The 9,785-nt window shown below is 45.8% G+C and overlaps 1 non-coding gene across 1 annotated transcript; it reads right to left on the bottom strand.

Moving 5' to 3' along the window:
- Positions 1–720: 720 nt before the first annotated feature.
- Trnaa-cgc (transfer RNA alanine (anticodon CGC)) lies at positions 721–802 on the bottom strand. The gene has a single exon. It is a non-coding gene; the product is annotated as a tRNA-Ala (tRNA).
- Between the last annotated feature and the right edge of the window lie 8,983 nt (positions 803–9,785).

The following is a 9,785-nucleotide window of genomic DNA, read 5'->3' as shown; positions in this document are numbered from 1 at the left end:
GTATTTGCTGGCGTCTGTGGTTACCAAAAATTCCTTAGTGAAATCCGGGTACTGTAGTATTGGAGGTTTGGTTAACTTCTCCTTCAAGGTCTGAAAAGCTTCCTGTTGCACTTCGCCCCATTCGTACGGAACTCCCTTTTTCAGTAGTTCATGTAGAGGCTTGGCAATTTTACTAAAATTGCTCAGAAACCGTCGGTAATATCCGACCATTCCCAGGTAACATTTCAATTCCGTAGTTGTCTTTGGCGGCGGGTAATTTTCTATTGCCGTTACTTTCGTGGGATCGGGTTTCAAACCTTCTGCCGTTAAAACGTGTCCTAAAAACGTAACTTCTGTCCGCAAGAATTCGCATTTGTCGACCTGCAACTTTAGGTTCGCTTCCCTTAAATGTTCAAATACTTCTTCAAGGCGTGCGTTATGCTCCTCAAGCGATGCACCTACGATGACGATGTCATCTAGATAAATGAACACTTTATTCCCTTGCACGCCCGTCAGCACGGTGTTCATTAGCCGTTGAAATGTAGATGGGGCCGTTTTTAAGCCCATGGCGGTGGTGGTGGTTAGTGTTTAACGTCCCGTCGACAACGAGGTCATTAGAGACGGAGCGTAAGCTCGGGTTAAGGAAGGATTGGGAAGGAAATCGGCCGTGCCCTTTCAAAGGAACCATCCCGGCATTTGCCTGAAACGATTTAGGGAAATCACGGAAAACCTAAAACAGGATGGCCGGAGACGGGATTGAACCGTCGTCCTCCCGAATGCGAGTCCAGTGTGCTAACCACTGCGCCACCCCGCTCGGTAAGCCCATGGCCATTCTATTATATTCGTAATGTCCCGTCGGCGTACTAAATGCCGTTTTTTCCCGATCCTTCTCATCTATTAATACTTGGTAGTATCCCTTCGCGAGATCTAATGTTGAAAAATATTTTGCCTTTCCTAGACTATCTAGAATTTCGTCAATTCTAGGTAACGGGTAAACCATATTCATCGAGACATCATTTAGTTTCCTATAATCAACAACTACTCTCCATTTGGGTTTACCACTAGCATCACGTTTCTTTGGCAATAATAACAAGGGGAAATTAAATGGACTGGTACTCGGCGAGATTATGCCGTCTCTCAACATGCCCTGAATTTCCGTTTGCAGTGCATCCTGCTGTGCTTGTGGGATGCGATACGGTCTTTGATTTATAACTGTTCCTTCAGCTTCCGGTGTTAGTGGGATCTGGTGCTTCACTACGGTAGTGTAGGTGAGCACGTCCCCTGGTAAGTGAAACACGTCGTTATACGCCAAGCACAATTCCCGTATGGCGTTGTGTTCCTCCCGATTTAAGTGGTCTATACGCATATTTTCCGTTAACAAATTTTGCCGCGTTTTTCTCTCGATCCTCCTGTTCTGGGGTGCACGTCTAACTTTGTAGCTACTGGGCGGTGGGACTTCTTCTGCTAGTACTTCCGGCACCCTAAACCGCACTTCTTGGGTTCGGGTATTCATTACGCTCGTTATACATGTTCCATCTTGGGCGGCCACTATGGCTTCTGGTATATAGACCCCTGGTCTAATTTCTTGTTTGGGAATTACTGCCTCCCTACCTATTTTTCGCGTCACGCGGACTCTTATAAACCTCTCTTCCCGGGGTCCTATCCTGACTTCTTCCAGATCCTCCGGGGCTAGCGACTTGTCACGCCTACTCGTCGTGATATTACAGGGCTTCTTTGCTCGTTCTGGCAGCTCTTCGTTTCGAATAACTTCACTGTCATCTGGCGTCGCACAATTCTTACAAGTTGCGCAACCGGCACTCGGCTGTCTCGCCTCGTCGGGTATTTGGAGTAACCGCCACCCTTACTATCTGTGTAACTTGGACCGCTATCTCTTATTTGTTTCCCAGCGACTGCGCGCGCTCGCGTCGTAACCTCGACCGGCGCCTTATCTCCTCGCGCTACATCTGCGCAACTGGCTCTCACCTCCGTCCCAACCTTACCACTTTGCGCAACTAATCGATTTGCAGTGTCCTCTTCGCACGCTTCTCGTAATTCAACCCATTCGTCTTGCACATACATTCTCCGTCGCCCATAATCCAGCACGACTTTATGTTCGTCCAGGAACTCCCGTCCAAGTAACCCATCAAACGGCAGATGAAGACATTCATTTACAACTTGAAACTGAGTAACCCATTTTCTTCCTATACCGCTACTTAATTCGATTAATACAGGACCCTCCGTCCTGACCTCTTCATTGACGATGCTCTTTATTGTCACTGCCCTTTCGGTTTCCTTCTTTACACCATCCGTCAAAACCCTGGATTTAATGAGGTTAATGTGGGCCCCACTATCTATTAGTAATCTCGTCTCAGTTCCTTTTACATCTTTGCTCCTCACGCATATATAGTCATTTTTGCCCGTGCATTCGGCAGCTCTTATTATTCCTGACGCAGCGTAATGAAACTGCGGAATTACGCCCTCTTCTCGTTTCCCTGCATATTCTTCCCACGGATGTTAACCGATTTACTTTCGTGGCAATCGCGAGCATAGTGTCCGTGTCGGTGACACGTGAAGCATGTCACTGGTTTGGCTTTGGTACTCGGGGGTGTGTGTCCCGGTAGGTTACATGCTGTACACCGTACTGGTGGAGGACACTGAGCTCGTCCCTCATTTCCCCTAAATTCCCGCACGTCAATTTCCTTGACTGGTAATCGATTTCGGTCTGTCCCCTGGGAGCCGCCCTTTACCACGTCTGTCTTTCGGACGGTATACTTTGTTCTACATTCACGCGCTACATGCCCTTCTTTTCCGCAATTAAAGCATTTCATACTACTTTTCCTTCCTGTCCTGCTTGCAGTCGCCACGCGGCGTTTATCTCGCTCGGACGTTATCGCACATTCCTCCGTTGCGGAAGTCAATAGCCTCTGACAGGGTTATCCGTTCGCCTTGTGCCCGTATTACTGTTTTTATTCTCTCGTCGTATAATCCCTGTATGAACACGGCCCGTCCTAGCTTCCCTATCAGCGCATTGCATCCTGCAATCTCGTCCTCATCCATGACCCTCTTCATTGCCTCTCGAAAGTGGAACTGCACAGAATCAACGCGAGAGCCCCATTGAGCCACACTTTGCGCTTGCTCTCATAATTCTCCAACAATATAGACCTCACGGCAGACCAAGTCTCTGTATGATCTCTAACCAATAGTTTACTGCGGGCTGAGCCCGTTATCTGACCAATAATGAACTTCAGAAACACTTGCTTATAACTAGGATTCACTAACTTGTAAGCATTATCGCAATTATCGATTAATTCGGACAATATTTCTCATTCCCCATCAAATTTATGGGGTACCAACTTGGTAGCCTCACTATAACTTAAATATAGCCTGCTTCCACTGGAGAGTATCTGCGGGCCTTCGCCCGAGTCTACTTCATTAGAGGTTGACATCTCCACTAACCTTGACTCCTGCTGGCTGGCGCTGAATGTGGCGCGTCGCGGTGGCGGCGCGTAGACCCGCTCGAGATGAGCGCGGTGCGAGACGGTGCAGCTGCTGGGACGGCGCGGACCGGCGCCTCTCTACCCCGGCGGCGGCGCGATGCGACGCTGGTGCTGCGTTAGCGTGAATCAGCACCTTCTGCTTAGACGTGCCGCGGCCACCCCCTGGACCCGCGACGGTGCACTGCGTCGACCCCCTGGCTCCGCAGCTGCGCGATGTGTCGGCCCTCTCGTTCTGCGACGGCGCGATGTGTCGACCCTCTCGTTCTGTGATGCTACTTAACGCACCTCTGCCTATTCCAGTACTCTATACTGTCGCTTCTTCACCCGTAGATACCTCACCTATACCCCACACCTGGCACCAGAAAAATGTCTAACCTCTGTCGTGTCCCACTGACGTGTCCTGAGAGGGTGTGGAAGGACTGCGTTGGTGCGCGTCAGACAACTTACTTGGCATGAGGTCTCGGTGGTGTGGGCCGCCAACTCCTCACTGCTCCGTGGTAGAGAAGGCTGCAAGGTGAGCTAGAGTACGGAACTCGGATAGGATCTTAGGGAAGCTTTCATGTATGAACACTCGTGTAGAACGATTATACTGGAAGTACCCCTGGCACTTGTGATTTAAATAAGATTCTATATACAGTCTCCAATGATTGTCTATCTGGCTATGCAGTTGCCATTCCTAACTTCACAAACCTAAGTCCTAATATAGCAGAGGCGAGCGCACCAGACTAAGTGTCAGCTGTGTCGATTCAGCCTAAGTCCCTACTTGTTGCTGTGCTCAATACTCTCCTGCAACTCTTGCAGCATCCCGACGCAGACTAACGTGGACCGGCGTCCTAAGTACCTCACTCCATCACTGTCCTTCGATCTAGCGGCTATCCGCTTTTATAGGGGGTAGTGCACCCGGCACCACTTGTTCTAGAAGGTTCTAGCACCCCCGAACTTTGAGCCCTGAGTAGGCTAGTCACGCGGCAGCATGTGATGCCTACGTGATGAACTAGCCATTCTCCACTGTTTGCTGTGTCCAAGGGTTGCCACTAACTGTGCTTGAGCCTCGTGATACTGCATACTCCGCTCTTGTTGGTCGAGTACACATTACACATTACACATGAGATAGTCTGGTCACGTCCGCCTCGCTTGATCTGTAACAATAATTTTCCAGCGTATAGCCTACATGATTTTAATTCTATCTTCTACTATTCGCGACAAAGAATCACTCTCACTTCATGCAGGAAAAATTTCACCTTTGAAATGTTAAGTTCTGCAAGATGTCTGTGTGATCATTTACGTCCTATCAATTATTAATTACTTCTGTATGTTTTCATGTACAACCGAGTGCTAGAAGAGATCACTAGAAGCCGGCTTGAGGATGCATGAAAGATGAGCGCTATGATCATAAATGGTTTACAGCAAACGATGAGCAATTCTACTGGAGGAGCATTTGTCACAAACCACAGCAAAGCAGAATGTTACTGACTGGAAACAGGCGCTGTGAGCGCTTACCTCACTGGGTCAGTGCTAGCTGCCGGTAAGTCTAAAGGACTGGAAGAAGAGGGGCAGTGACTGTAGGTCTGGCTACCACAGCCAAAAATGCATCGCCTGGGGACGACTCCTCATACTGGACTACCACCATAGCCATAGTCTAATATACTTACGGTATCATCAGTATTGCCAGGTGCAACGCAGCAACATTGTGCTCTCCACACTGTTAGGCTATATTATTACAAATCAGTGAAAAGTGTCAGTGTCATTGAAGAACTAAATGTCAGTCTTGAGTCTTGTGCTCACGAAGCTATTACCCTCCACTCTCAATCAATAAAACAAATTCATGAAGTGTTATATACGATAATTAGGGATAATTATAGAAGTATCAGTTTTTGTTGAAGAATTTAGTCAGACTATAAATTATTGCTGGAAGCAAGAACTTCCATACGCGATAATATAAATACTTTCTTCATCATCATAATCTCGTATTATGTGATGTGCTAATATTACAACACGCTTGTTTGTCACTTTTGTTTTCTTTTAGTTGACAATTTGATGCCGATATTCTTACTTATTTCAATTTATTATGTACTGTGTCTTACATTACTAATGCCCGAAGTGTGTTAAGGGCAAATATTGCAGCACTGTTAGTATCCATTGAAAGTTAGACGTTAATATATCCTTGGAAAGTTGGTCACTGATTCTGCTGTGGTGTGCACACACAGACTCTGAGTCTGAGATATTATTATCGTGAGGAGTAGAGAGGGTAGTTGAAAGGCATCGGACGCAGCGGGCGGCGGAGAGAAGCCGCGCGACATGTGAGGTCGCAGACTGCCACGACCGTGTTAGAAGCTTAGAGGATTTTTAGTTATCTGTTTCTTTAATTGCATGTAATTATTGGTTGCTTGCACACTGCAGGGATTTTGTCAGATTTGTGTTTGCATACATTCGCGTCTTTGTTGTGGCCAGTGATGTGATAGTTGATTATAGACATTGTGAAATAATTAAAGTTATTGGTAATCATACAGTCGAACAAAAGGAAAGGTCTGTGTAAAGTTTGTCAGTATTTCAATCATCAATTTTCTGAATGTAGTAAATTAAAGTTTTTATTGGTTTCTTTCACTTTTACACCGCTTAAGGCTTGTTGACCAAACCCCTCCTGATCATTCACTTTCTATATACAAACAAAGGCACTAGTTTTTTCAGTAGCTGTGACCATGGATCGCAGTATTCCTTTTTAATTAGTTTAACATGTTTCTGGTCACGCAGCTGCAGCGGCAAAATGAGGTACGTTGTCTGTTGCGTACAGGACCATTACAATATAGTTGTTAGGAAAAGATAGAGAATATCCTAAAACTCGCAGTGAGATACTAGATAATTGATTTTTTATCATTTACAGGAAGAGTAGTTAATTTATGTTTATTGTTCAGTCAGAATACTCATATTGTCAGAGATGCAACTTCGCACACTTCCGTACGTCTTTCACCAGTACAATTAGTAATCACACATATATTTAAGCTAAATAAAAGTAACAACTTTCGCCTTTTATTGTGATTGTGTGTGTCTTGAGCTTTGCGAGAACCTCTGTGACCTTATTTTACATAAATGTTTCCACTGAATGATGGTCCATATTATCATTAACTTAAATAATTTTTGTTACTAACATATAGTATGCATCCCAGTCCTGTATTATTTTATTTCTTGCATTCAAAATCTACTTACTCATTTGGTAGTTGATCGCAAAGTGAGAATATTTTATGCTTATTATACTGTTAGATTTCATGTAGTTAATGGTTAATAGTTGCTTAATAGTCCACTGTAGATCCAAAATTTCATTTGGTAATTTATATTAACGTCATGTATCTAAGTATTTTTAATTTTTCCCAGAACTTACTGTTGATCAGTATTTTCATTACTTTTGTAACTGAACATTTTTTATGAACTCATAGCCCATTATTGTGCTACTACAAGTATTTAGTGTCAGCCATAAAGCCATGTTTACATTTTGTGTTATTGTTTTGTTGTGGAGAACTGATCAGCATTCGGTTTTGTCTGAGATGTGGAATGCCCTCTGCTGACCTTCGTTCAAAGGACATTCCAAGTCTGCTTACAGTTACAAGGGGAAATTGATGATAGTTGGCTGTTACATTTCAATTTCCAGTGTTTAATTTAGTGTATTTACAGTTCATTTTCCCACATTAATTACCCAAGGCTTACTGTAATGATTTCATTCTGTACCTAGTATCGACTACGAACAATTTTTTTGTGTTAGGGGTAGGCTGTGAGCTATCCAGTAAGTCTTCTTTGAGTTCGGGTGAGCCATACAATCTTGTGACAGCCAGAGCGAGAGCACCAGCAGCAGCGAGTACTGTTTGTATAAAGCGTTTATTTTGCATTTTGTCTACGACCTTCCACTAAGGAAGGGATTCTATTTGTGTTTATCTGCTCTGCATAGTAACTAACAGTTCTTGATAAAACTTTACGTAGTTTTCGTGTTAGATTTCTTAGTGTTTTCTTGATCGTTTAGAACAGAAAGCGCCCTAAAACCGTCTTTTGTTTGTTTCGCGGCCGTTAGCCACTAGTCACTTGAATCAGCAGTTGTCTTGTGACAGCCAGAGCGAGAGCACCAGCAGCAGCGAGTACTGTTTGTATAAAGCGTTTATTTTGCATTTTGTCTACGACCTGCCACTAAGGAAGGGATTCTATTTGTGTTTATCTGCTCTGCATAGAAACTAACAGTTCTTGATCGTTAGGAGAGAAATTTATTTTGTACTTATTTGCTGCGCTTAGCTTTTAAATAGTTTTTCTGGGAAAACCTAGCGTGGTTTTCGCGTCTCGTATTTCAGTGAGTGTTTCTTGATTATCAGAGTAGCTCATCAGAAGATTATATTGGGAATTTGTCACCGTATAGAGTAGGGTAAACATAGTCATGTGTAGGGACTGTGGTTGTTGTGAGCGGACGCAAGGAGAATTGGCCACTCTTCGGGGGCAGGTGGAGGCTTTGTCTGTTAGGCTCATCGAGCTCGAGGCGCAGGCGTCGGCTCGTAGTGGCGTTGGGGCAACTGTGGTGAGACCTATGCCTACTTCGGTGGCCTTGGAATCACATGGAACCCCTGATGTCGCTGCGTCTTCCGGCAGTGAGCATCTTACCGGTCAGCCATCACTCCAGGGTGAATGGCGGACAGTGGTGGGCTCGCGCGTGCCTGGCCGAAAGGCGAAGGTGGGATCTGGCCGCGTGGCAGCTGCCTTACCCCTTTCCAACAGGTACGGGGTGCTTCCTAGTGGTGATGACATCGTTTCCGAGCCACCACAGGATGCCTCGCCTGTTGGGCCAGTGGCCGATTCTCCGGCAAGGTCCCGACAGTCACAGAGGGCGGGCCTATTAGTTATAGGGAGCTCCAACGTTAGGCGGGTTATGGAGCCCCTCAGGAAAATAGCGGGTAGGTTGGGGAAGAATGCCAGTGTGCACTCGGTGTGCTTGCCGGGGGGTCTCGTCCGTAATGTGGAGGAGGCCCTTCCGGCAGCTATTGAACGCACTGGGTGTGACCGGCTGCAGATAGTAGCACATGTCGGAACGAATGACGCCTGCCGCTTGGGTTCTGAGGCCATCCTTGGTTCCTTCCGGCGGCTGGCTGATTTGGTGAAGACAACCAGCATCGCACGCGGAGTGCAAGCTGAGCTTAATATCTGCAGCATAGTGCCCAGAGTCGATCGCGGTCCTCTGGTTTGGAGCCGTGTGGAGGGTCTAAACCAGAGGCTCAGACGACTCTGCGACTATAATGGTTGCAAATTCATCGACCTCCGTTATTGGGTGGAGAACTGTAGGGCCGCCCTAGACAGGTCAGGCGTGCACTACACACCGGAAGCAGCTACTAGGGTAGCAGAGTACGTGTGGCGTGCACACGGGGGTTTTTTAGGTTAGAGGGACCCCCCCCCCCCCCTTGGGCGAAACGATAAAATACCTGACGGCTTACCAGAGAGAACATCATCATCGTTGATAAAGAACGTCCGTCCTCAGAGACCAAAAACAGGAAAAGTTAACGTAATATTGGTAAACTGCAGGAGTATCCAGGGCAAGGTTCCTGAATTAGTATCTCTTATTGAAGGAAATAGTGCGCATATAGTATTAGGAACGGAAAGTTGGTTAAAACCGGAAGTGAACAGTAACGAAATCCTAGACACAGAATGGAATATATACCGCAAGGATAGGATAAACGCCAATGGTGGAGGAGTATTTATAGCAGTAAAGAATTCAATAATATCCAGTGAAGTTATTAGCGAATGCGAATGTGAAATAATCTGGGTTAAGTTAAGTATCAAAGGTGGGTCAGATATGATGGTCGGATGCTTCTATAGACCACCTGCATCAGCAACCGTAGTAGTTGAGCGCCTCAGAGAGAACCTGCAGAACGTCGTGAAGAAGTTTCGTGATCATACTATTGTAATAGGGGGAGACTTCAATCTACCAGGTATAGAATGGGATAGTCACACAATCAGAACTGGAGCCAGGGACAGAGACTCTTGTGACATTATCCTGACTGCCTTGCCCGAGAATTACTTCGAGCAGATAGTTAGAGAACCAACTCGTGAAGCTAACGTTTTAGACCTCATAGCAACAAATAGACCGGAACTTTTCGACTCCGTGAATGTAGAAGAGGGTATCAGTGATCATAAGTCAGTGGTTGCATCAATGACTACAAGTGTAATAAGAAATGCCAAGAAAGGAAGGAAAATATATTTGCTTAACAAGAGTGATAGGGCACAAATCGCAGAATATCTGAGTGACCACCATCAAACGTTCATTTCTGAGGAAGAGGATGTGGAACA

This window comes from Schistocerca nitens, chromosome 1, assembly GCF_023898315.1.
Source record: "Schistocerca nitens isolate TAMUIC-IGC-003100 chromosome 1, iqSchNite1.1, whole genome shotgun sequence".
Lineage (NCBI taxonomy): Eukaryota > Metazoa > Arthropoda > Insecta > Orthoptera > Acrididae > Schistocerca > Schistocerca nitens.
This window is presented reverse-complemented; position numbering and strand designations above follow the sequence as displayed.